Source organism: Puma concolor, chromosome D3, assembly GCF_028749965.1.
Source record: "Puma concolor isolate L17-30 chromosome D3, mPumCon1.1.hap2, whole genome shotgun sequence".
Taxonomy (NCBI): domain Eukaryota; kingdom Metazoa; phylum Chordata; class Mammalia; order Carnivora; family Felidae; genus Puma; species Puma concolor.
The window spans coordinates 18,632,043-18,657,890 of NC_141678.1; the positions used below are offsets into that span (position 1 = coordinate 18,632,043).

Below are 25,848 nucleotides of genomic sequence, written 5' to 3' on the forward strand. Positions count from 1 at the left end.
AGGCACCCGAACACCGGGACCACAGTGGCGAGCAAAACAGACACGGGCCCCGCGCGCCGAAGCTCCCGGTCCGCCCGAGATGCAGCCGCAATCCAGTAAACCCAAATAAATAACATTAGGACAAATTGTGATCAGTGTCATGAAGGAAACTGACAAGGTTCCGAGAGAGGGCAAATAGCTGGCAGAGGGGACCTAATTTAGATGGAGCAATTTCCCTGGGGACGTGACATTTCAGTAGCAGCGTGGAAAAGGAGCCAGGGGCAGAAGGTTCCAGGCAAAGGGCACGGCAAGGACAAAGGCCCTGGGGCAGCAACCAGCTTGGCATGTTTAGGGATCTGAATGAAGATCTGAGAGGCTGAAGCGTGGGGAAGGAGGCAACGGCCAGGCTGCTGAGGTCTGCACTGGGGGGCCTCGTGGGGCACGGGGAGGAATGTGGATTTCTTTGTCTGGAGGGCATTGAGGAGCCATGGCAGGCTTTTGAGCAGGAGAGCCACGCGATGGTGGGATTTTCACGTTCGAAAGAGCCCTCTCGGGGGCTCCTGGGTGGCTCAGTCGGTGAAGCATCTGACTCTTGATTTCGGCTCAGATCATGATCTCACAGTCTTAAGATTGAGTCCTGCATCAGGCTCTGCGCTGACAGCACGAGCCTGCTTGGGATTCTCTTTCTCTCTCTTCCTCTCTCTGCCCTCTCTCCTTGTCTCTCTCAAAAATAAATAAATGAGCATAAAAGAGAGATTTTTTTTAGAAAGAAGAAGAGAGAGCCCTCTCTGCTTCAGAGGGTGAGGAACGAATCGGAGGCGACAGAGAAAACGCAGGGAAGCTCGCTAGATGTCAATCTGTGACAGATGGTGAGACCCGGACCAGGGCAAAACAAGAACAGCATTCACCAGGCACTTCCAGGGTGCCAGACAGTGCTCACATTCAGGAAACACTTAGGAAGCAGAAACGGGGTGCGAGGAAGAGAGAAAGGCCTAGGGTGACTCCAAGCGCCTCTCTGTAGACATGCCCCTGCTCGTGTTCCCGCCACCCTACAAGACTGGAGCCATGATCGCCTTCGTTTAACAGGGGAAGAAATGGAGACCCAGAGAAGGGCGGCAGCGTGCTCAAGGTCACACAGCGAGTGGCAGCAGATCCTGCGTTTGCACCGGGTCAGCCTGACGTCCAAGGTCTTTCCTGCAAACAGCTGTCCAAGCTCAGCAGGCAGCAGGTAACCGCTAGCCCTCACCCTGCTATTTTCCGAATGCACAATTACCTGGTAAACGCCACTGGGCGAACCTGACCAGGCAGGGGATCGGCGGGCCCCAGGGCCAGCCCTTGACTTGTCCAGGGTGTGATAAATCCAGACCCAGGTCTAGGTCAGCTCTGTCCAAACAGATACAGCACCATTACCCCAGCTTATTATTTTCCACCCAATCTGCACACCATCTGATAAACAGGTGATTACTTCTCCCAGTTCAGTTTCTGATTTGCATACAATAAATATCATCCCCAGGAAGTGTGTGTGTGTGTGTGTGTGTGTGTGTGTACGTGTGTGTTGGGGGTGGAAAACAGGGCTCATGTCTTATTTATGAGAAATAAACAGGAGCGCAAGCTCACATAATCAACACATATTTAATCTGGCCCTTACTCGCCCTTTTGACTCTAATCAGGCTGGGTGTATGAAGACCTGTTTTGTGCACATGTATGTGTGTGTGTGTGTGTGTGTGTGTGTGTATACATGCTTACTCACAGGCTGCAGGGGGATTGCCCTTGCCAAGATCCTCATTCCATTCTGATCAGGGCTGATGGTCAGGGCGTAAGATGCCCCCAACCTTACCGGCCCACCCTGTGTGTATGCTTCTCAAGGGGCAGCTTGGGAATCCAGGGTCAAGGCGTGGAGGGTAGCATTTGCTCCCCACCGACAACTTTGCAGAAGGAAAAAAAAATTTTTTTATTTTTTTTAACATTTATTCATTTTTGAGACAGAGAGAGACAGAGCACAAGCGGGGGAGGGATAGAGAGAGAGGGAAACAGAGAATCCGAAGCAGGTTCCAGGCTCCGAGCCATCAGCACAGACCTCGACGTGGGGCTCGAACCCACAAACCGCGAGATCATGACCTGAGCTGAAGCCAGACACTTAACCGACTGAGCCACCCAGGCGCCCCTGGAAAGTTTTTTTTTAATATTGCCAAAACAAGGGGCCCTGGGTGGCTCAGTTGGCTAGGTGTCTGACTCTGGATTTCGGCTCAGGTCACGATCTCACAGTTTGTGAGTTTGGGCTCTGCATTGACGGTGTAGAACCTGCTTGAGATTCTCTCTGTCTGCCCCTCCCCTGCTCTCTAAATAAATAAATAAATAAATAAACAAACACACACCAAATATTGCTGAAACATGTTTGAACCATCAAGAGTACCAGCAATATAAATTGTGCAGCGTTAGCCACAGCTCTGTTTGCAATGACATCTAACATCACATATTTTTCATCAAGATAGAAAAGTAAAACTGGAGAAAAAAAAAAAAAGCCAAGCACTGTGTGGGGGAATCAAGGTCACATGCTCATAAATGCCACAGCCAAGGCTTAAACTTATGACCCTGACTCCCAAGCCCGACTTATACCTCCCGTGACACTGCCTTCCAGATAAGGCAGGTGAGACATCTGGGGAAACCACCAGTGTGATCACTTACTGCCATCTGGCCCCTGTTCCACACTTTGAAAAAGTGAGACCAGAAAAGTAAAGGGACTCACCCATGGTCATGCGCAAACCATGTGAGTGTGTGTGTGTGTGTGTGTGTGTGTGTGTACAACGATTTTTTGTGTATGTTGACCAACGCAGGACACAGCCAGAACAGCTTATGTTTGCTCACAGATGACTGAGTCCTAATTTGGGGTCCTTGAATTATGGATGAGTGTAGGTGTCTGGGGCCCCAGGTCTGGCTGTCAAATGAGTCTCTTTGTTCTTCTCCAAGTTGCGTATGCTGGGGCTGAGCTATCCAAAATGACTCTTTCACTCATGTATCTGCTGCCTGAGCTCCATGACTGGGCTGCGGGAGCCAGTGGGATGTCTCCTTTATCTCTGTGCAGCTCTCCACTTAGCTAGCTTGGACTTCTTTGCAGCATGGCGGTCCCAGAGTAGTCAGACTTCTTATGTGGCAGCTGACTGTCACCAGGAAAAGCATTCTGAAATGTTGACTTGTGTTTTTTTAATTTTGGTCTGTATGCTTGTTTGTTTTTACAAATACATCGTCTTTATACAAACACCTATGAGGGATATGGGGTGTACAAATTCAAACGATATGGAAAGTGCAAAGATTCAAGAAGAAAATCACTCACAGGGCAGCTGGGTGACTCAGTCGGTTAAGCGTCTGACTTCGGCTCAGGTCATGATATCGTGGTTTGTGAGTTTGAGCCCCACATCAGGCTCTCTGCTGTCAGTGCAGAGCCGGCTTAGGATCCCCTGTCCCCTTCTCTCTCTGCCCCTCCCCTACTTGCACGCTCTCTCTCAAAAATAAAAATAAACATTAAAAAAAAGAAAATCACTCACAATTCCACTACCCAGAAATTAATATTTGGTGAACCTTAATCAATGGGTCGGTCTTCCTACCACAGAAAATAAAGAGAAGGATGGAAAAATGGATGGATAGATGGATAGATGGATGAATGGATGGATGGATGGTTAGATGGATGAATGGATGGATGGATGGATGGTTAGATGGATGAATGGATGGATGGATGGATAGATGGATGGACAGATAGGTAGTGATGGGTGGATTGACGGATGGATGAATGGATGTGTGAAGGATGGATGGATGGATGAGTGATAGATGGATGTGTGGATGGGTGGATGGATGGATGGGTGGGTGAGTGATGGATGGGTGGATGGATGGATGGATAGATGGATTGACGGATGGATGGGTGAGTGATGGATGGATGGATAGATGGGAGAGTGATGGGTAATGGATGAGTAGATGGAGAAAATAAAAGAAGAAAATAATTCTGACTGTTGAGGGTTCTAAGAGTTAGAGGGAGAGGCAATTAAGGTTCTGGATGCTGGAAAAGTGGCATTGGAGAGGCCCATCTCTCCAGACCCTCACTCCATCCACACAGCAGCCATGACTGAATCTGATTGGCTGCAGAGTCTAGTTGCTAATGGCGGGGGGGGGGGGGAAGGGGGGGAGGATAGCCTGGAAATGGACCACTTCCCTCAGGTGAATCACCTAAGAGGAGACTGTCAGGAGCAGGGGCCCTAGGACCCTAGGATAGGCTCGCTCCCCACCTGCCTCCATTATCGGTCACCTTCCTAGGACTTCTGGAACTCAAACCGTCATCCTTCACTTCCCTTCAGTGGCCCCCTCTGCCTACGGGTTAGACTCGGGACTATTAGAACTGTCACCCACCACTGTCACCACTATCGTTACCGCCATTGCTACGATCGCAATTTCCGCTATCAGTGGGCTCAAACCCACGAACCAGGAGATCGTGACCTCAGCCACCCATGCACCTCCAGTGCTACTTTTTCTTCTCCCTTTTTTCCTTCCGCAGAATTGTTACTGTCAGTTTAAAATGCTTGTTAGAAAGGCAACACGGGTGCATTAGAGACAATTTAAGAAGTCTGAGACTTCAAACTTCAGAGAGAAATCAAAACTCACCCCCAAATACCGCCAGCAGAGGCATCAGCCCCCATCCGGTCCCCGTTCCTCAGCAAGGTCCGCAGGGCCCTCAGTGGCAGGCCACTGGTCACCTTCCCACCCGTCCCCACTCTGACCATGCGTGCTGCTGTCAGATCAAACCTCTAATGCCCCCAGACCCACCTGCCCTCCCTCTTGCCCCTGGGCCTCTGAATATGCTGTTCCTTCTGCTCAACAAGTCCTTCCTCCTGTACTCTGTCCGGTTCACCCACACACACTCTGGGCCCTGGGCATTGACATAGGCCCTCTAGGGAGCCTCCTCTGAGTGCCCCACCCTTTAGGCAGGGACAGAGGCCTCCTCTGGGCCCCCAGCATCCCTGCTGAAGCACACGTCACCCTGTCTAGGTCCTGTTGACCTGTCCAGCTTCACCATGCAGAGAGCGGGGAGCATGTTGAGCCACCTCTGTGTGCCCAGCACAGGCCTGCCGCATAGCGGGAGCCTCCATGTGTGTTTGGGGAGTGAATGAGTGAAGGGTTTTCCAGAAGATGTGGCATTCGAGCCATGCTCTCGTGGTAGTATCGGGAAAGAAAGCAGTGAGGGTGCAGGGCCAGACGGCATTCTCTGCACCAAACGATGTGTCTTCTGCATTGACTTCTGACCTGAGCTGTCGCTCGGGTCCGGGAACCCCCACGCCTGCACACCCCCCAGCCTCCCGGTGGCGTGTTTGAGGAGGCCAGGCGGCTCCCACCCTGTCCACACCACCAGACAGACAACCTCGGACGCGAGGAGCACGATTCCTCTGTGTGCTATTGATTTTTCATAACCGCCCGCCGACAGACAAGGTGAACAGTTCACTTTTATGAATCCTTGTTAACAGTGTGTCGAGAGATATTTCACTTTAAGTGCCCCCTTTCCGCTGAAAAAGAAAAAAAAAATAACAGAAAATGTAAATTATCTCATTATGGAGAGACGTTGAGGGTTCTGAGCTGGGCTTTCAGAGGAGACAGAGCAGAGACCGGCTGGGACGTGAGGAGGAGAGGCTCCCCCAGGCGGCCCAGGGGCCTTCCCAAAGCAGAGGCTGGTGGGGAAGCCAAACCTCGCACAGAAAGTGTGGCCACGGAGCTGAGGGCGGGGTAGCAGGTGGTTAGAGCCTAGAGGCAGACTCTGTGCACTCAGATAGGCAAAGAGAAAATACAGGGATGTTCATGGCGACCCTTAAAAAAGAACAAACCAGGGGCACCTGGGCGGCTCGGTCGGTCAGGCGTCCGACTTCGGCTCAGGTCCTGATCCCGAGGTTCGTGGATTCGAGCCCATGTCGGGCTCTGTGCTGACAGCTCAGAACTTGGAATCTGCTCCGGATTCTGTGTGTATCTCTCTCTGCCCCTCCCCCACTTGCTCTCTCGCTCTCTCTCGCTCCCTCTCTCTCTCTCAAAAAATCAATGAACATTAGAAAAATTAAAGGGGCACCCGGGTGGCTCAGTCGGTTAAGTGCTGAACTTCAGCTCAGGTCATGACCTCACAGCTTGTGGGTTCGAATCTTGCTTCGGATTCTGTGTCTCTGTCTCTCTTGCCCCTTCTCCACTCTCTCTCTCTCTTTCTCTTTCTCTTTCTCTCAAAAATAAATAAACATTTAAAAATTAAAAACAAAGCATAAAGCTGGAAACGACCTAAGTGTCCATCAACAGGGGACTGGTTAAATGTAAATCATAATGTGGCCGTTTAAGTGGAGTACTATGCAGCTGGGAAAAAGAATGGGCTAGTTCGGTGCGGAGCAGTAAAGAAGAAAGTATGTGAGCTGTTACTGAGTGGAAAAAGCAAATCACAGGACAATTTCTAGTGTGCTGCCATTTACGTAAAAGAAAGCATAGACGTGTTTTGTGTGCATGAAAAATGTGCAAAGAACTACACAAGCATCTATTCAGAGTGATTCTCTCTAGAAAGCGAGACTGAAGAACGGGGTATGGAGACGGCTTTTGGGTTTCGTTTCTCATATTTACTTGCCGGTTTCATTTACTTTGTACTGTGTGCAGTATGACTCTTATAATTTTATTTACTTATTTTTTAGTATTTATTTTGAGAGAGACAGAGACAGCACAAGTAGGGGAGGGGCAGAGAGGGAGAGAGAGGGAGAGAGAGGGAGAGAGAGAGAGTCCCAAGCAGGCTCCACACTGCCAGCACAGGGCCCGATGCGGGGCTTGAACTCATGAACCGTGAGATCATGACCTGAGCCCAAATCAAGGGTCGGAGGCTTAACCGACTGAGCCACCCAGGCGCACCTGACTCTTATAATTTTAAAAGTTGAAAATCTTTCTTTAAGCTTATTTATTTTGAGAGAGAGAGAGAGAGAGAGAGAGAGCATAAGCAGGGGAGGGGCAGTTATTGTGGAGCCCAACGTGGGGCTCGAACCCACGAACCACAAGATCATGACCTGAGCCAAAGTTGGACACTCAACTGACCGAGCCGCTCAGGTGCCCCGGAGTTTAAAATCTTTTAAAATGTTCAGTGTAAGGAAGTAGTTTAATTTTCTCCTTTATATGCTTCCCCATTATTTGAGGTTTGTTTTTTTTTTTTTTTCACAACAACTGTTATACCTGTACGTACAAAAATACACATTTTTTAACCAAGAAAATATTGGCTTTGATGTCAGGCAGACTTGACTCTTGTTTTCAATCTTCCCTTCATCAGCTGAGCGATATTAGGCAAGTCACTTAACCTCTCTGAGTGTCAGCTTCCTGCAGCAATTTTGGGTGTGAATAGTATACGCAGAGTAAGTGTGCAGTAACTTTATCATGATAATGGTTATTATCCCATAGAGAGGGGTGGTAAAGTCTCACATGCCGTCCCAGTTGGTAAATTAATGCCCGTCCTTGTTAAAGACCCTACGAAGCTCTTTAAAATGTTATAGGCCAGTGGTCCTTCAAACGGTCTTTAGGTATAAAATTCACTGACAAATAAAATCTTCAGCGGGAACCCAGTATGCATAAAACAGGAACCAGAACATTTTAGTAGCATTCAACGTGTGACATTTACACCCGGTGATGTGTGCAGCGTCCTGTCTCCTTCTTTCGGTGACAATAGCCCAATCTTCCCTTGAACGGGTTGTTAACCCCCCATACCAGAGGTGAGCATGGACCCAAAGCCAAAGACATCTCCCTGCGACAAGGAAGGGTTCGGGGACCAGACTGCGACCAGTGTGGGCCAGTCTTGTGAGTTCCATGCAGACTGGAGAGGGAGAGAAGGCCCTTTTGCTTCTCGTTTTGAGCCTCGGATGGGGGCAGGGCCACCAGAGCTCACCCACCGTCAGAGTCTAAGAACAAAGCCAACACTGTGAAAGGCTGAGAGATGGCAGAAACTTGAGCCTTGGTGACATCACAAGAGCTCACAAGAGTTTGGGGTGAGGCTTAGGTGCCCAGACTCTGGAGCAAGACGCTCTGGATTCAGATCCCTGCTCTGATAGCTCCACCGCTGTGGGATCTCGGGCAAGTCAATTAACCTCTCTGAGTCTCCGTTTCCCAGCACCCACCGCCCCGGAGGGCTGGGAGTAGCAGATGAGTCAATACACGTGAAAGCATTTAAATAGTACCTGGCACCTGGCTTGGGTGAGCTCCCGTCACAGTTCTGCCACATTCCTACTCATAGGAGCACCTGCATGCTGTGTTGGGCTGACAGCTTCACTGGAATAAAACTTCGCCTGCCGCGTGGGTTTCATTGATAAATATCCTGACGGGGCCCGGCAAGCTTTTACAAAACGTATTGGCGACTGCTCATCTGTGGTTTAGGATTTTGACCTCAAGAGCACGGCGATCCCTAGAGAAGTTTCAGGGAAGGGAGTTTGAGCTCAACATGTGGAATGTGTTTCGGGGCCCGGAGTTGTCTAGAGACGGACCAGGCTGCCCTCTAGGCGACGAGCTTCGCGTGTCGGGAAGGAGTTTGCAATGAGGCTGGACTCCGGTGCCGTGAGCATCCAGAGGGCGATGCCAGTGCCAGGCGGCGTTGAGACTTCGTTCACTCGTGCATTCGTTCATCAAACATTCACCATGGCCCCGGCACTGGGACGAACGTCCCCACTGACTCTCAGGTCTTTTCGTAAATGATTCCTTGCTAAAGGTAGAGGGGACTCCTTCGGCCAGCCTTCTGGGGCTGTTTTCATTTTTAAGAGAGACCAAGTGTCTGGGGCGCCTGGGTGGCTCCGGCAGTTAAGTGTCCAACTTCAGCTCAGGTCAGCGATCTCGTGTTTCACGAGTTCAAGCCCTGCATCGGGTTCTGTGCTGACAGCTGGGAGCCTGGAGCCTGCTTCAGATTCTGTGTCTCCCTCTCTCTCTCTGCCCCTCCCCTGTTCGTGCTCTCTCTCTCTCTCTCTCTCTCTCAAAAATAAACATTAAAAATTTTTTAAAGAAAAAAAGATCAAGCATCAGTGCTAATGCTAAGGAACGGGTTCCTAAAGGTGGACTCAGGTGCTTTCGCAGCTCACCTGGTTGGAGAGATGGGAGGCGGCCCCACTCACCTTGCCTTGTATCTTACCTGGACAAGGTGGGCGGAGTAAGGGAGAGGAACACACCCCACACCTCCCAGGTTGGGTTTCAGACCATAATGGTATTAATGCGACCAGCTAAGCGTGGGGCACATGTGAAATCTCATTTCATCTCAGCTGCGCTGGGCGGCTGTAGGCTTCCCCAGGCGGGCAGTTTGGCCTCAGACAGTCCTCCCCTTTATCCCCCATCCCCACCTACCGGAAGTCCTCGACTTCCCCCGGTGCTGGATGAGCAAACAAGCTGGCTGGAGAGCACACAGTGGTGCCAGTGACGGGGACAGCAGATCAATCAAATGGTCTTCCCTGGAGAGCCCAGGTCTTGTGCATCAGGCAAGGGGCAGAGCATAGGCTCCAAGGGGTAGGAAGAGAGGGGGGAGCAAAGGCAGGGGAGGGGAGCCCAGAGGCCCAGAAAGATCCTTTCTCCCTGGAACAGAAGCGACTCTCTGTCCGTCGAGCGTAATGATAGCAACGGCAACAACAGTAGCTGGCATTTAAGTGCCCGCCGTGCTGCACACCCGGCCGAGACCTCACAGCACCTCCGTGAGCTGACACACTTACCTCCCATCTTCAGAGGAGGCTGAAAACAAAACGGTCATATCCAAGGGGCAAGCCTGCCTGGCTTCAGAGCCCCTGCCCTATCCACTCTGCTGCCCCGCTCCCACGGCTCCCTTAATCCTGCCAGACACCCGTGGGTTTTATGACCATTTCACAGGTGCAGAAACAGAGGCCCAAAGAGGCAAAGTCACTTGCCCAAAGTCTCACGTGAGCTGAGCCAGGCCTCGGCCCAGTTCCATCAGACCCCGGATCCTGGGTTTCCCCCTCCCTTGTCGTCTCTGTAAGCAAGACCCTGAAGGAGACAGAGTGGGGTCCACCGGCCCATTTCTGGCTCAGGGGACAGTGTGCATAGTGGGGTTGGGGCTCCAGGACCGTGGTAAGAAACCACTGACCCTCCTCTTCCTCTGGAGCCCGGAGAATATCTCACCCCCGACAGAGGCTGCTACTATAGCTAATAAACCTCTATGCTTCTCCCTCTAAATGTAAATGACAGGTGAGTGGGATGTTATGGGTTTTGGAAAAAGAAAAGGCAAGAGAAAGGTAATTTGCATTAGGTATGTGTGCGGCTTTTGACACAATCTCAGGAGACGAGGATTCCCCAGCTCTGGGTCAAATTCAGGGCCCCCACCTTGGAGGGTGGTGAGGAAGTCTTCCACAGAGGAATGCTCGGGGCCCTCACTTCCTACCACCTGGCAGGCCAGCCTCTCCTTCCCTAACCTCTCCTCCCTTTCCCAGCTCCCAGCTCTTCTCTCTCCCCAACCCCCAAGAACCCTGCTGGTGCCCTGCACTGAGAGGCAATTTATAAAGCAGATGTTTATTGCAAGGTTTCACGCGAGCTTGGTGCCTCGCCAAACGTTATAGTAATTGGAGGCTGCGTTTAATTACTGATCAATGTAGAGTTGGGACGAGACAGGCCTGGAAACTGCCTTTGGTCTAGACTCTCCTCCCTGCTTCAGAGAAGGCAAGAGCTCCTAGCCCTCCGTGGCTCGGCACGCCCTGAGCCAAAGCCTGGGCAATGGCAAGGCAGGAGGATGTGGGTTCCAGTGGCTGCTGGGGTACCACCAGATTCTGCTACAGCCCTCTCCTTGCCATCACATTATTTGTTGATGCCTAGTCTGTGCCAGGAACCGTGCTGGGCATTGGGGTCGTAGGGATTAATGAATTTCTCCCAGTGCCCGGGCTGAGAGCTTTGCATACACTATCGTGCAATCCAACACAAGGCAGGTGTCATACCCAGGCTCCAAGGTGGCCCCCAGTGATCCCTGCATCCTGATATCCACCTGTTGTGCAGTTCTCTCCCACACGAGGGGAATGACCTGTGTAACAGCATGGCTGACGTGACAGCTCGTGATTTCTGAGGCTCAGTCATTAAAGACATTACAACCATTGCCTTGCTCTCTTCGCTCACTCGCTCCAGGGGAAGCCAGTCGCCATGTCGTGAGGACACTCAAGCAGTCCTACAGGGAGATCCACGCAGGGAGGAATTGAGGAGCCACCTTGGGGAGTGGAAACTCCGGTCCAATCAAGGCCGTGGATGAGACCACAACCTTGGCCAACATCATGGCTACAAGCTCATGAAGAGACCCTGAACCTGAACCACCCTAAGCCACTCCACGACAACTATAAGATTCTTAAATGGTTATTGTGGGGGCGACTGGGTGGCTCAATTGGTTGAGCGTCCGACTGCGACTCAAGTCATGATCCCACGGCTCGTGAGTTTGAGCCCCACATTAGGCTCTGTGCTGACAGCTCAGAGCCTGGAGTCTACTTTGGATTCTGTCCCTGTCTTTCTCTGTCCCTCCCCCTCTCATGTTCTGTCTGTCTGTCTGTCTCTCAAATATAAACATTTAAAAAAATCTAAATGGTTATTGTGGTAAGCCACTAAGTTTTGTAGTAATAGATAACTAGTACAATAGCCATGGGAAAGAAGGAAACATAAGGAAGACTAATAAATAGGAAACACAAACAAATGTGGCAAGAAAGAGGACCGCCATAAAACATGTAGTTATATAATCACTCTATGTACATATAGATTTTTGAATGTGCTGATACATTGGTGATATATATTTTATGTGTGGTATTATAATATAATCACAATAAATGTGAATGAGTTAAATTCACCAATTAAAAGAGAAATCTTACTTCATTCTTTCCTCAAAATAATTCTATGTGACAGGCATTATTACACCCATTTTACAGATGAAAGAGTTGAGGTTCAGAGTAGGGAAGAAACTTGCCCAAGGTCTCTCAACTCAAAAGTGATAGGGTGGGACTGAAGCTGGTCCTTCTGACTCCAAAGCCCTAAGCTGTATTGTAGTGTTTTGTATTGTTAGCGTTTGTATTGTTAGCTTCTTTGGATAGAAGAGGAAACTGAGACTCAGAAAGGGTGAGTGACTTGCCCAGGGTCACACAGCAATATTTCAAAATGAGAGCCAGAAGCAGGCATCTGACCCATTGGTGTCTGCCCTGTGACCTATGGAGCTCTGTCATCAAAGCACAAGAATCTCAGGGGTTTTCTGTCTTCATACCTGCTTAGGACAGCTAGACACACTTGGCTGTGGCCAGAGAGACCCTCTGGGGTCAGGTGGATGAGCATCCTCAGCGGGGAGAACACCGGCACAAAGCAACTCGCTAGGGCACAGGGTGGGGTGGCTCGATGCATCGAGCTGAACTCTGGTAATTACATCAGGGGCCGGCAGCGTAATTTGTATCTGGGTGATGAATGTCTGTGTTTTCGGGCCTGATTGCCCTATTTACATTTGGAATTTGCTGATCTATTATTAATGTCTCCTGGAGGCCAGGGCGATGAGCGTGAGGAGCTGGGGAGTCCCCTCCCCCAACGATCCAGGGAGCACTAGCTCTTAGGCCCTAGCTACCCAAAGCCTCACCCTAGCTCCCTTTGTGTGACCCCAGTTTTCATGGGGCTATTGGACTAGTCGGCAGAGGGGCTGGCCTGGGATGAAGTTTCCCAACCTCTAATATACCCACGTACACACACTCGGATGTACGTATGTGAGGCCATGCACTCATATGTGTATATACATCTACATCTTTATATACCCACAGGTACTTTCATATGAACACACACAAGGAAATGCACACATGGACATGCACACACCTTCATGTGTACGTGCACGAGTGTGCGTGCATGTACGCAATGTTGTATTTTCCCCACCCCAAATCCATATGTTGAAGTTCTAACTCCAAATGTGATGGTATTTGGAGGCCGTACCTATGAGAGGTATTAAGGGCTAAATGCGGTCATGAAGGTGTGGCCGTCATGAAGGGACTGTGCCCTTATTAGAAGACATGCCAGAATCAGAGCTCTGTCTTCTCTCCATGCAGGTGAGCCAAGGAAAGACCACGTGAATCCACAACGAGAAGGCAGTCGTCTACAAGTCAGGAAGAGAGCTCTGCTCAGAAACTGAATCAGCTAGCACCTTGATCTTGAACTTCCTGGACTCTAAATGGTGAGAAAAGAAATTTCTGTATCGTGGCAGCCCAAGCTTTGACACACGCGCACACCATCACGTGTCCAGTCACGCTGGGAGCAGCACACCTCGAGAGTGGTACGGTTGGATCCGTGACCCATGGACCCAAACGGCCTGGGTTTGAGTCCCAGCCCTGCCACTTCCCAGCTGTATGACCTTGAGCAAGTCACTTCACCTCTCTGTGCTTCTGTTTCCCCAGACGAAAAATGGGAACAATAATGTTACCACCTCCTAGGATTGTTGCAAAGATAAATTAATAGAACTCATTTGCCTGGTGCACCATAAGCACTAGACCCATGTTTGCTATGCCCATTATTATTGTTGTTATTTATGTGCCTGTCACATAAGAGGCTGAGGCATTTTGTTGCAAGATGATGAAACGCACCACGCTATACCCATACGCTCTTAACACACACACACACACTCACACACACACACAGGGAAACTTCCAGGGCCCCGTGGTTTCTCCCTGAAGCTCCTCCCAGCCGCTCACTCCTCCATGCCTACCTCAAGCCTGCAGGCAGGGTGGGACTGGGGAAAGACCACTGGATTTGGCTTCTCTAACCAAGCATCAGACCTCGGCTCTGCCACTTGCTGGCGACATGACCTTGGCCCAGGAATTCTAAACCTCAGTTTCGTGATCTACACAATGGGGGTAATGATAGAAATGAGCTCGGAGAAACTGCACCTCGGATGGCTGGCTGACGGCGGAGTTACGGGCGGTGTAGGAATCGACACACATTTTCCCTGCCCAGGCTGGGCCCTGGCGCATGAGTGACTGCGCTGGCATGCAAATAAGTATGCAAATTAAACTCATTCCCTAAGACTGTGGGAAGCCAGGCACGCCCCAGCTGAAAGGTTCCATTTCCAACCGGCTCTTTGTTGAATGGCACCGGCTAGGGGTGAAAGAGCACTGGACAGGGAGTCAGAACATGCGCCCCACGAATGACCAGCCCAGGTACGACACGCGCTCACAGGTGGCGTGCACATCTCCTTATATCGGCACATCCGCGCAAACACACACACGCACAAGAAGGCGCGCCCGTGCAAGGACATGTGAATACCTATGGTGCATCCACACGGGAAGGGTCTGGACCTGGAGGCCGGTGGTGCTGTGTGGCCTTCTCCGAGTTCTGTACTTCTCTGGGCCTCTGCATTCCTCCTTTGTAAATGAAGTAAGTCATACTTGGCCCCTATTTGGTTGTGGTGAGGACCAAATGAGACAAATAGGTGGCAAGCGATGATCGTGGTGCCTGGTATACAGTAAGCACTTAATATCTGGCGACCGTGTTATGAGCAGCCTCATCTATGAAGTGTGAGGCTGGAGGAGGTGCTCTCTGAGCTCCCGGTCAGCTCAAGGGTCCTGTGGTTCTGTGAGCTGCACCCATGCCCCACTCAGAGCCTGTCAGCCATCTAGGCCGGAGGACTGTGTGTGTGTAGGTTCCAGAAATTGGCCCCAAAAGGTGATTCTACTATCCTTCAATCGAGTTCATACTGGAACTTCTGGCCCATGGCAAGTATGAATACTACGCTGGCTGCCCTGTGACAAATGTGGTAAACTGAGGGAGGGGTGTGAGTCACCAAGGCCAGCTCAGAGCTGGAGGCGGGACCAAAAGCCAGAACCAGGCTCATGGTTGCTCAGGGCTGGGCTCGTGCAGCCGGTGATTTCTGGGGCCTTCTCTGCTCAGAGCAGGGCCTGGTGGCCAAATCTGAGTGTGCTTCTACTTTAAGATGTGGTCTGTTCCGGGGTCACCAGGCCCCAAGCAGTGGCTCCAAATGATAAATAAATAAAATCCGATGTGAAACCCCCAGGGCAGCCATATATGGAGTATTTACTACACAGATCATTTCCAGCTGTTCTACCTCGTCCAGGAGCCTGAGACAAAGCAGCTTACATGCTTAAAGTCATGTAGCTCAAAAGTAGCAGACGCGGACTCGAACCAGCATCCCTCTGACTTCAGAGGCCCTACCCTCAGCTCACGCGCCAGCGCCTCCCCCAGAGAAGCAAGGCGGAGAAAAATGAGTTCGCCAACCGCAATAGGCCAGAGGCCTCGGTTGCTCCCGCGGGTGACGGGAGGGGACGTGAGGCCCAGCAGCGCGGGCACCGCGCCCTCCAGGAAGCCACCCGCACCCCGCCCCGGCTTCCCTGCGATCCCAGGGAAGGTCAGCAGCCAGCACATTAAATAAGGCCATAAATTTGTCATGAAGGCCCGGAAATGAACGAGGCTCATCATTTATGGATGGAATAATTAAGCCACTGTGCTCAGTGGTTCACTGAGGCCTGTGCCCAGGGACCAGTTTGGAGATCTGGCTGTCACCATGCTCACCCCCTGGCATCTCAATCCGGACCCTGGGGCGCGCAGACTCCACCAGCAGCTGCAGCTGCCTACAAGCGCGCCCGGCAAGAGCTCCGCCCTCATGACGTCACGACCGCCCAGGCCAATCCCAGGCAGGCTTCTCTTGAAGGTCCGCCTCTCGGGTGCCCAGGCCCTTGGATGGAGGTGGTGGACCGGCGTCTCCTTGGGGTGTGTGTAAGTCGGCTTCTTCATGTGGTAGAAAGTGTAAGAAATTTTTTTTAATGTTTATTTATTCTTTTTTTTTAACGTTTATTTATTTTTTTTTTTTTGAGACAAAGAGAGACAGAGCATGAACAGGGGAGGGTCAGAGAGAGGGAGACACAGAATCCCAAGCAGGCTCCAGGCTCCGAGCTGTCAGCACAGAGCCCGACGCGGGGCTCGATCACAAACTGCAAGATCATGAACCTGAGCCGAAGTCGGACGCTCAACCGACTGAGCTACCCAGGCGCCCCGAGAGTGTAAGAAATTTAGACTGACTTGGATTCAAATCCTGACCCTTTCACTCCAGCTCTGTGTGTCTGGGCTGCTCACTTCCCTTCCCTGGGCCTTTGTTTTCTCCTCTCAGAAATGGGCAGGGGTGCCTGAGTAGCTCGGTGGGTTGAGCCTCCGACTCCCGGTGTCGGCTCAGGTTATGATCTCACAGTTCGTGAGTTCGAGCCCGGTGTCGGGCTCTGTGCTGACAGCTCGGAGCCTGGAGCCTGCTTCAGATTCTGTGTCTCCCTCTCTCTCTGACCCTCCCCCGTTCATGCTCTGTCTCTCTCTGTCTCAAAAATAAACATTAAAAAATTTAAAAAAAAAAAGAATAAATCAATACACATTTTTTAAAAAATGGGCAAAATAGGGGTGCCTGGCTGGGTCAGTCAATAGAGCACGTGACTCTTGATCTCAGGGTTTTAAGTCCCAGCCCCACGTTGGGTGTAGAGATTACTTAAAAACAAAATATCTTGTTTAAAAATGGGCAAACTAATTATTTTATGGATTATGGGGAGGATAGAACTAAATAATAGTTATAAAGTACCATGGGAAGGTCTGGCATAAGCGAAGTGCGCCACAAACCCAGCATTTCCTTCCTTTCTCCCAACAGAACAGTCAGGCAGGCAGGAATCAGGAAGCTCAGAGAAGCAGAGAGGTTTGACCAAGGATACGCAGCGTGAGCAAACAGTGGGCGCCTAGTGCCCGGAGCTTCACCTGGAGCTCCTGTCACCTATCATGTGTGGAAGGCGCAGCCCATTCTCCAACAAAAGGTTGAGGCCCCTGACCCCTCCCTGCCCCTGGCTACTCCAGGTCTGCAGAAGGAAGAGGTATTTGTAAAGGGAACCAAAAGCACTAACATTTATGGAGCTCTTGTGGTGACCAGGCATTTTCCTAAGGGCCCTATAATTATGATTTCACTGCATTCTCTAGAGGACCCTTGGAAACAGGTACCATTATTATTGTCTCCATTTTATTTATTTTTATTTTTTTATTTTTTTAACATTTATTCATTTTTGAGAGACAGAGCACGAGCGGGGAAGGGGCAGAGAGAGGGAGACACAGAATCCCAAGCAGGCTCCAGGCTCCGAGCTGTCAGCACAGAGCCTGACGCTGGGCTGGAACTCACGAACCGTGAGATCATGACCTGAGCTGAAGTCGGACGCTCAACCGACCGAGCCACCCAGGCGCCCCCATTGTCCCCATTTTAGAGATGAGGAAATGGAGGCTTATGCTCAGACCTTGGAGACACTCAGCCAAGAGGTAGAATTTGTGTGTGGTTTCCTGGGCCCCAGCAAAGCCAGGCTTGGGAGGAGGGTGGCAAATTGAAGACTATTTGGAGTTTGAGAGAGATGGTCACTTGACTAGACCAGCCATGTTCCAGAATTCCAGCTCTGTTATTCCATGCTCTTCAATGGGTTCAAGCTCTCATTTTACAGATGGGGAGACTGAGGCCCCACCACCAGAGGCAGAACCTTGGGGCCTGCCCACCAGCTCTCCAGGGCCCGTCCCATTGGTCATGGACACCAAGGCTGGCCCAACTAGAGAGGTCTCCGGCACCTGCCTTGGGGAGGAGTCTGGACCCTCCTCCCTTCGCTACCCCACCCACCCTCCATCACCATGGCAACCATGCAGGTGAGTCTCATCACCGCTAATCCTCTAATTACCAGCCACCTCTTCAATCGGCTGTAATTACTTTGGGGACACAGTTAACCTCTCATTAGGAACGCACGGCCGCTTTCTCCAAAAGCGCAGCGGTGACAAGCCTAGTAATTTACCGCCCCGGCTCGCGGGGCCGCTTTGTGTTTAACTCGGGCGCCATCGCATCCCTGTCATTACTCCAGCCCGGTTGTCATGACGATTAATCATTCAATCCCTCATCAGCAACTTTTGCCAAATGTCACCCCGCTCTTGATCAAAATCCATCCTGCAGCCCGACACTGGGGGACTAATGACTTGGAAATAGGCTTCTCCATTCCCGAGAGCTTTTCCCCAAGACTCCTCAGCTCCCTCCAGAAAGGAAGAGGAGGGTCTGAGCTCAGTGTGGTGGGGGGGGGGTGGGGGTGGGGGGGCAGTAGTGGGAGCAGAACTGGCCTGTGTTGGGTGCTTCTTCTGCACCAGGCACCTGAGGGGCATTGTCCCTCATGACAACTCCCTGGAAAGGGAAACTGAGGCTCCGAGAAGCTGGTGGTTGGACAGCAAGGAAGTATGGAGAGATTCTAACTCAGACCTGTCTAACTCCAAAACTGAGCTCTTTTTACCAAACTTGGAGGATAATGCACATCGCCAGCTAGCAAGATCCTGGAATATCACGGTTTGGGCAGCATTGTAGAAATGAGCCGGCCCATTAAATTCAAGGCAGAAGGCCTTAAGAGACAACTCTGGGCACTTTCTGATAAGGAGCCCCATCTAGGGTGAGCAGCTGTCATGAACACCTATGTCCCAAACGACAAGCAGCAACATCCAGCAGAGAGTGACCTCACAAACCGGGTGGAGAAATAGACTGAAACACAGCGGTACTAGGTCCGTGAAATGATCTAGACTGAGATTCTAGGCCTGGGGTCATTGGTGCTTAATAATGGACTTCAGTCGCCCATGAGCCCCCTGAAAATGCAGGATACATTGTGATTTGATGTGAGCATGTGCATTTTTCTAGGGAGATGCTACAAAAAAATGTTAAGAACTACTGCTCTTATCTTTCCCCATATCCTTATCTTATAGAAGGGGATACTGAGGCCCAGAGAGGAACCAAGACTTGTCCAAAGTTTCAAAACAATGCAGGATGGGAACCACTGGTCCAAGCAGGTGTGAACTCTTTCTCAGGTGCCCAGGGCAGCCAAGTAGGTCAGTGCAAAGGGAGGAATTCCTACTCCTTCAGAGTGGCTTCCAACCCCCCCAGCTCCCAGCCTCCTGAGAAAGCCCAACCCCCACCCTGCTAAAGGAATCTTTCCGAGGCCCCTCCCAGGGAATGTTCCTGCTGGCTGGGCCGCCAGCATGTGTGAGACATAATTACAGCACGTTGTAAATGGCATTAACAGACTGTCACAGCAGCCACATGGTATTAGCAAACGGCTCTGTCTTCATCATGCAGTCCCCGCAGCCTCCGGGCTGGAGCACTTCCCAAGGGGTCTCCCAGGTCCAAGTTGCAGAAGTCTCCCGGCAGGGGATTGGGGGGTAGGGGCAGCGATGCGGCTCACAGAGGCCTGGAGATTCCCCCAAGACTTTCTGAGGTCTCAGCAAAGAGCTGAGTAGAAAGTTAGGAAATCTGATTTGTAAACCTGGTTCAGCCTCGACGAACTAGCCTTTATCAGGGAGCTACTTATGAGCCAGCCTCTCTGGAATGTAATCTTGTTTATACCTTATAACCACAACCTAAAAGATTATATTCTTCATTCTGCTTTATAGATCAGTTGACTGAGGATCAAAGGGGAAAGGTGATTTCCCCAAGTCCTTTCAGCTAATGGGTGACAGCTGTAGGATTCAAAACAAGTTCCGATGCCTCCGGAACTTCTGGTTTTCCATATATCATGCTGCCTCCTTGGAAAGGTCTCTGATCAGTTTTCTGTCGATAGATACTATAGCCTTGAAGATAATTCCCTAAAGCTACCAGCCCACCAGAAACTTACCAGCCCCTGAGCTCTGATCCCTGGGGTTTCTGTGGGAGCAACATAGTAACAACATAATAATCATCAAGATTGTAACAAATATTGTGTATTTCCATACAGTTTCTTCTATGTTCTTTGTAGCAAATCCATGAGGGAAAGAACAGCTCTTTCTTGGAGTTGAGAACTAAGGCCCAGAAGGGGAAAGTGACTCTCCCAAGGCTTCACAGCAAGTTTGTGGTGGAGCTAGAATGAATTCCCCTTGTCTCCTTGATTCCCGGTTCTGGTTCTTTTCCGTAAGCCACTGAGAAAGTGTCCATAAGCCTGAGGCCGGGGAGGGGGCATTTACTCTTCCAGGTGCCTCCTGCCCTCTCGCCTGCCCTGTGGGCACCGGTGATTTATGCTTTATCCAGGAGGCCTCCAGGCTGCAGGCAGCAGGATGGGCTGCCTCCCGACTGGTAAGCAAATCCCCTGCTGAGCAGGTCATATTTTATCCGGGCCGCCACCTGCCAGCTCATTTGCTTACAGATACAGGTGCTTCATCAGGGAGGAATTAGCGATTACTTAGCCCAGAGACCCTGGCAGACGGAAGGGCAAGCCAGGGCCATAGCTGGGGTGGGAAGTCAGAAGCCTATCTGTGAGGTCTCTATCTCCTCCCAGGCCACTTAGCTCTGCTCTGGAACCAAAGGGTAGGCGCTAGGATAGAAGAAAGGACCTCTCTGCTTTGGGGAAAACTGACCTCCCACTCCCAACCTATATCTTACCAGTTCTCCAAGGGTGGGTGCCAGTAACCCCATTCCCTGCAGCCTTCCCAGATCCTCCACACCTGCCAAAGATAACAAGACAGTAAGTCTAACGGTCCCACGATGTTTATTGGTGCCTAGGACTCTATACGCAATGCCTCATTTAATCCAAATCAACTAATACGGCATTTTTAAATCTCCATTTACAGATGAAGAAATAACCTCAGAAAGATTAACCAGTTTGCTCAGAGTCATGCAGTAGGTGAGTTACAGAATTTAGCCTTCTCTGATTTCAGACCTCTTCTCCTAACCGGAACTCCTTGTCTCCCCCAGGCTGTTCCTTAAACCCTGTACCTCACTTGCTGAATTTTGCTCACTTGTTTCTTTATTTACTTATTTTTTAAATAATCTTTAATCTCAGAACAATTTTAGACTTACAGAAAGATTACACAGATAAAACAAAGATTTCCCACATGCCCCACACCCAGTTTCCCCCGTTATTAACATCTTACATTTGTCACAATTAATGAACTCATATTGATACATTATTATTAACTAAACCCCATTCTTCATTCTGATTTCTTTGGTTTCTACCTAACGTCCTTTTTCTGCTCTAGGATCCCACCCAGGATGCCCCACTGCATACAGTGGTCACTTCTTCTTAGTGTCCTCTTGGCTGCGACAGTTTCTTGGATTGTCCTTGTTTTTGATGACTTGGACAATGTTAAGGAGTACTGTTCAGGTATTTTGTAGAATGTAACTCAACTGGGATTTGTCTGATATTTTTCTCTTAATTGGACTGAGGTTATGTGTTTTAAGAAGCCACGGAGGTGAAGAGCCACTCTCTTCCCATCAGGGGCACATACTATGAGTTTGAGATATCACTATCAAGCTTAATGTTGATCACGTGGCTGGTGTAGTGTTTGCCCGGCTTCTCCACTTTCCCCTTCTTTGCATATTGTATTTTTAGACTGAAACACTGGGGAGTTATGCTCCCCCTCCTCGAAGGCAGAGGATCTACATAAATTATTTGGAATTCTTCTGCACAGGAGATTTGTATATTCTCCCTTTTGTTTATCAGTCCAGTCATTTATTAATATCGGTATGGGCTCGTTGGTATTTATTTTATACCTCGGCTTATAATCCAATACTACTCTGTTTTTTAAGTGACACTTGGTTCTTTTTTCCTTGGTGTATCAGCATTTCCCCAATTCTATTCTGAGACAATCTCATTCCATGGGATTTTAACAGGCAATCCTCTTAAAATAGGTTCTAGAGACAAGTCATTTGGGGTAATAGTGGTTGAAAAGGGTTGAAAAGAGATCTTGACTGTAGGACTTGTCAGATCTTTTAATGTGCCAATAATGTGAGTAGTGAATCACCCAGAGGGGGATCTAATAGGCAACATTTCCCACATTTCTTTTCCTGACACCCTGGGGTAGGGTGGGGAAGACACAGATGAGAAAATAATCTAACTATGTATCTCATCTTCCCCTGGAGACCAGAAGTTCTTAAAAGCAAAGATGATGCTTTATTCTCATCTTTATCTCTAGAAATTAGCACTGAGGAGGTGCTAAGGGAATGTTGTTGGATAATGGAAGGATGGATGATGAACAGATGGATAGATGGGTGGATGGGTGGGTGAGATGAGTCTGAAGGATTTGTAGTTGGTAGATGGATCTATGAGCAGATTGGTAGGTGTATTGGTAGGTGGATGGATGAATGGATAGATGGATGAGCAGGTTGATAGGTGGATTGGTAGGTGGATGGATGGATAAGTAGGTTGGTAGGTGGGTGGGTGAATAGGTGGGTGGATGGATGGATAGATGAATGGATGGATGGATAGATGAATGGATGGATGGATAGACGGATGGATGGATAGATGAATGGATGGGTGGGTGGGTGGATGGATGGATGGATGATGGATGGATGAGCAGGTTGTTAGATGGATGGGTGAATAGGTGGGTGAGTAGGTGGGTAGGTGGGTGAAGGGATGGATGGATAGATGGATAGACAGATGAGCAGGTTGGTAGTTGGATTGGTAGGTGGGTGGATGGATGGTTGAATGGATGGATGGATGGATGGATGGATGGATGGATGGATGAGAAGGTTGGTGGGTAGATGAGTGAATAGGTGGGAAGATGGATGGATAGATGATGAATGGATGGATGGATGGATGGATGAGCAGGTTGGTAGGTGGATGGGTGAATAGGTGGGTGAGTGGGTGGGTAGGTGGGTGAATGGATGGATGGATGGATGGATGGACAGATAGATGAGCAGGTTGGTAGTTGGATTGGTAGGTGGGTGGATGGATGGATGAATGGATGAGAAGAGTGGTGGTGGATGAGTGAATACGTGGATGGATGGATGGATGGATGGATGGATGGATGAGTGGGTTGGTAGGTAGATGAGTGAATAGGTGGGAGGATGGATAGATAGATGATGCATGGATGGATGAGCAGGTTGGTAGGTGGATGAATGAATAGGTGGATGGATGGATGGATGCACGCATGCATAGGTGAGATGGATACATGGATAGATGAACAGACAGAAGGAGCAGAAACACCAGGCCTTGACTCCCTTCTTTCTGTAAGCTGGGCATTTGCCCATGAGGAAAAAGCCTCTGCCTCGACTAGTAGCGGAATCACTTTGAAATCAGACAACAAAGATGCAAGTCCTGGCCCTGTCACCAGCTGTGTGATCTTGGACAAGTCTTTTAGACTCTTCGAGTCTCAGGTTATTCATCTGTCATAAGGGACTAGTTACTATATCTCAGGATTGCCAAGAGCCTTAGATGAGCTAATACATGTAAAGTCAGCTCATTAGATGCCAATTTCCTTCCTTCCTTCTTCTCTTCTTGTCCTGTGGAAGAATCCAGTGCCCTGATGCCCCCTCTGGAGGTGGGAGAGCAGAGCCTCTGCTTGTAGGGTGGGAGTTTTTTGGGGCCCACGGATAGGTTTTACTGTGTTCTGGAACCCCTTGAATAATACACAAAACTGTGTGTGTGCAGATGAACTTTTTTCTGGGTAGGGAGTCCATAGCTTCTAACAAATGCCCAAAGGGGTCCATGACCCCCAAAAAGCCAAGGACTCTGAGGGCTGGGTCTTGACTCCTGTCACATGCTGCCCCAGACCCAGCCTTCAGGCCCAGTCCTCAGGCCATCCACCAGGCTCATTAGTCATCGGACCCCAGTCCGGTTCTTCCTCTGCCACAGGGAGAGAGATGGGCAGACCTGGATCTCAGGAGGGTTCAGGCCAGGATCTGGACTGCTGCCAGGGAATCCAGGCCCAAATATGTACGGAGACCTCCCCACACGTCATCTCCTTCAATCATCCACAAGCCCTGGGACAGAAGAGCTGTTACCATTCCCATTTTAGAGATGTGGAAACAGAGGTCCCAAGACGGGAGGGGAAGGGCACACACAGAGCTAGCGGCAGTGCAGGGGTTCGGATCCAGTGCTAGCTGATTACGGAGTCCCTGCTCTTTCCGTGGTGTCGCAGGGGACCGAGGCAGTCCCTGGGGGTGCAAAGGTGGGAACAGGGCTGCAGTATACCCTTGTCCAGCTGTACTCTACCCACAGGCACCTGGTTGAGGCGGTGGGATTGGAGGTCAAAAGTATCTGAAATTCAGCTTGATGTCCACTAGCTGAGGCTTATACCAAGAGCCTTCAAGAGCCTAGAGAAAATGCAGCCTTTTGGTAATTGTTGTACCCAAAAGGGTGATTTTTCCTAATTGGTCTGCCCGAATGGGATGCCTTTTCCTAATGTCAACAAAGCCTCCACATGGGCTTCCTGAACTCTCAGTGGAAACACATTTTAAAAGGCAAGCACAGGGGCCCCCAGGTGGCTCAATCGATCAGTTAAGCGTCTGACTCTTGGTTTCAGCTCAAGTCATGATCTCATGGTTCATGAGTTTGAGCCCTGCATCGGGCTCTGCACTGACAGTGTGGAGCCTGCTTGGGATTCTCTCTCTTTCTCTGCCCCTCCCTCACTCCCGCTGTCTCTGTCTCTCTCAAAATAAATAAATAAACTTAAAAAATAAATCAAAGGCAAGCACACTGGCAGGGGCTGAGAACCCAGCTTCTAAGATGACACTTTCCAGGTAGGGTCCCCAGGGCTCTACGTGCCAGGAACAGCCAGCCCAGCTTCAGCAGGTGAGAGACAGTTCCTGACATTCTCCCAGAGAAGCTGGGGCCAGCGAGGAGGGGAGATGGGACTTCATTCAGTCTGCTCAGCTGCCCTAGAACATCCCCTCCTACCCCACTTAGCCCCTCTCTTCCCCCACCCCCCACCTTCTGAAATCCAGGTGTGGAAGGCAGGGCCCCGTCTGTGGTCATTCCCTGAGCCACCTGGATCTCAAAACTAGTACTGTCTTTCTAGGGAAGGGTGGGCAGGCCCTCCTGATCTCCCAGAATGACTCCCTCCACTGGCATCTCCCAGGAGCTATGGCTGCTCCTCCCACTGGCTGGGTGGCCACTTGTAAGGAATGATCCACCCGGGTCCTTCAGCCCCGTTTCCACTCCCCTTCCTATCCTCCCCCTCCCTGCCACCGCCTCTGGCCTGGTTAATTCCCCCCAATCCGCCATGCCACAGGGACTAATCGGGCTCGTGCCCTACTAATTGGCACACGAGAGACCTGACAAATGGCTCTGTTTGTGGGATTCCCAGGCTGGGCTAGGTTAACCTGGCACGCCCAAGCCACCCCAGGTTTGCCCCTGAGATACGTGAGCTGGAGCCCTGGGTGGGAGGGGAACGCAGAGGACCCGGGACAGAGGGAGGTCCCCACTATAACCCTCGGATTAACCCAGCCCTGCCACTTCCTGGCTGTGTGACTTAGACTAGGTTGTCTCCCTCTCTGACCTTGGCATTCAGGCTCCTGCTCTGTCTGCACCGGGCCTCATCTCCAAACTCAGCTCCTCAGGTGTGCTGGCCCTTCCTCTCCATCCGGCCTGCCGATCACAGAAGCTTAGTCCCAGCTGTCTGGAGAGAAACCGGTCTGCATGATAGGTGCGTGTATGTGCCTAATTATCACTTTCACTGATACATAGTGTATTGATATTGACATGTGGCACGCAATTTTAAAATAATAGCAAAATATACACTTGTCTTTACTGTAAATTCCTAGAACGAATTGATCCTCGTAAAACGCTTTTCATTGATTTTTGCCAAACTCTGGCATCAGTAGCCAGCCTATAGTCGGACGTGTTGAACAAAGGGTAGCTCAGCCTTGAATCTTGGTTGCTATTTTCACGTAAGTGCGAGTGGGCAGGCTGAAAGTGGGACAGTGAAGGTGGACATCAAAACTTCACTCCCGTGTCGGTGACGTGAGCAACTTCTTCGCTCAATTGCCTAATGGTTTCTGAATACTGGAAGAATATCTCTTCAGTTTCTTTGCGCTATTCCCAGCTCGTGGCTATAAACAGAACACACTTTTTTTCATCTGCGTTAACATTGTCTCCATTACTTCCTGTCCTTTTTAAGTTTATTTATTTA

General features: G+C 50.3%; 1 long non-coding RNA gene across 2 annotated transcripts in view; it reads left to right on the top strand.

Annotated features, from left to right (window-relative positions):
* The first annotated feature begins 949 nt into the window (after positions 1–949).
* The window catches only part of LOC147575359 (uncharacterized), a 37,703-nt gene continuing 12,804 nt past the window's right edge, over positions 950–25,848 (top strand). Inside the window, exons 1-5 of one of the 2 annotated variants that reach the window (XR_015242320.1) lie at positions 950–1,207; positions 13,038–13,162; positions 17,451–17,646; positions 20,566–20,618; positions 25,228–25,362. This is a non-coding gene — a long non-coding RNA (uncharacterized LOC147575359). The remainder of the gene's footprint in view (positions 1,208–13,037; positions 13,163–17,450; positions 17,647–20,565; positions 20,619–25,227; positions 25,363–25,848) is intronic. The other variant, XR_015242319.1, reaches the window with a different exon arrangement.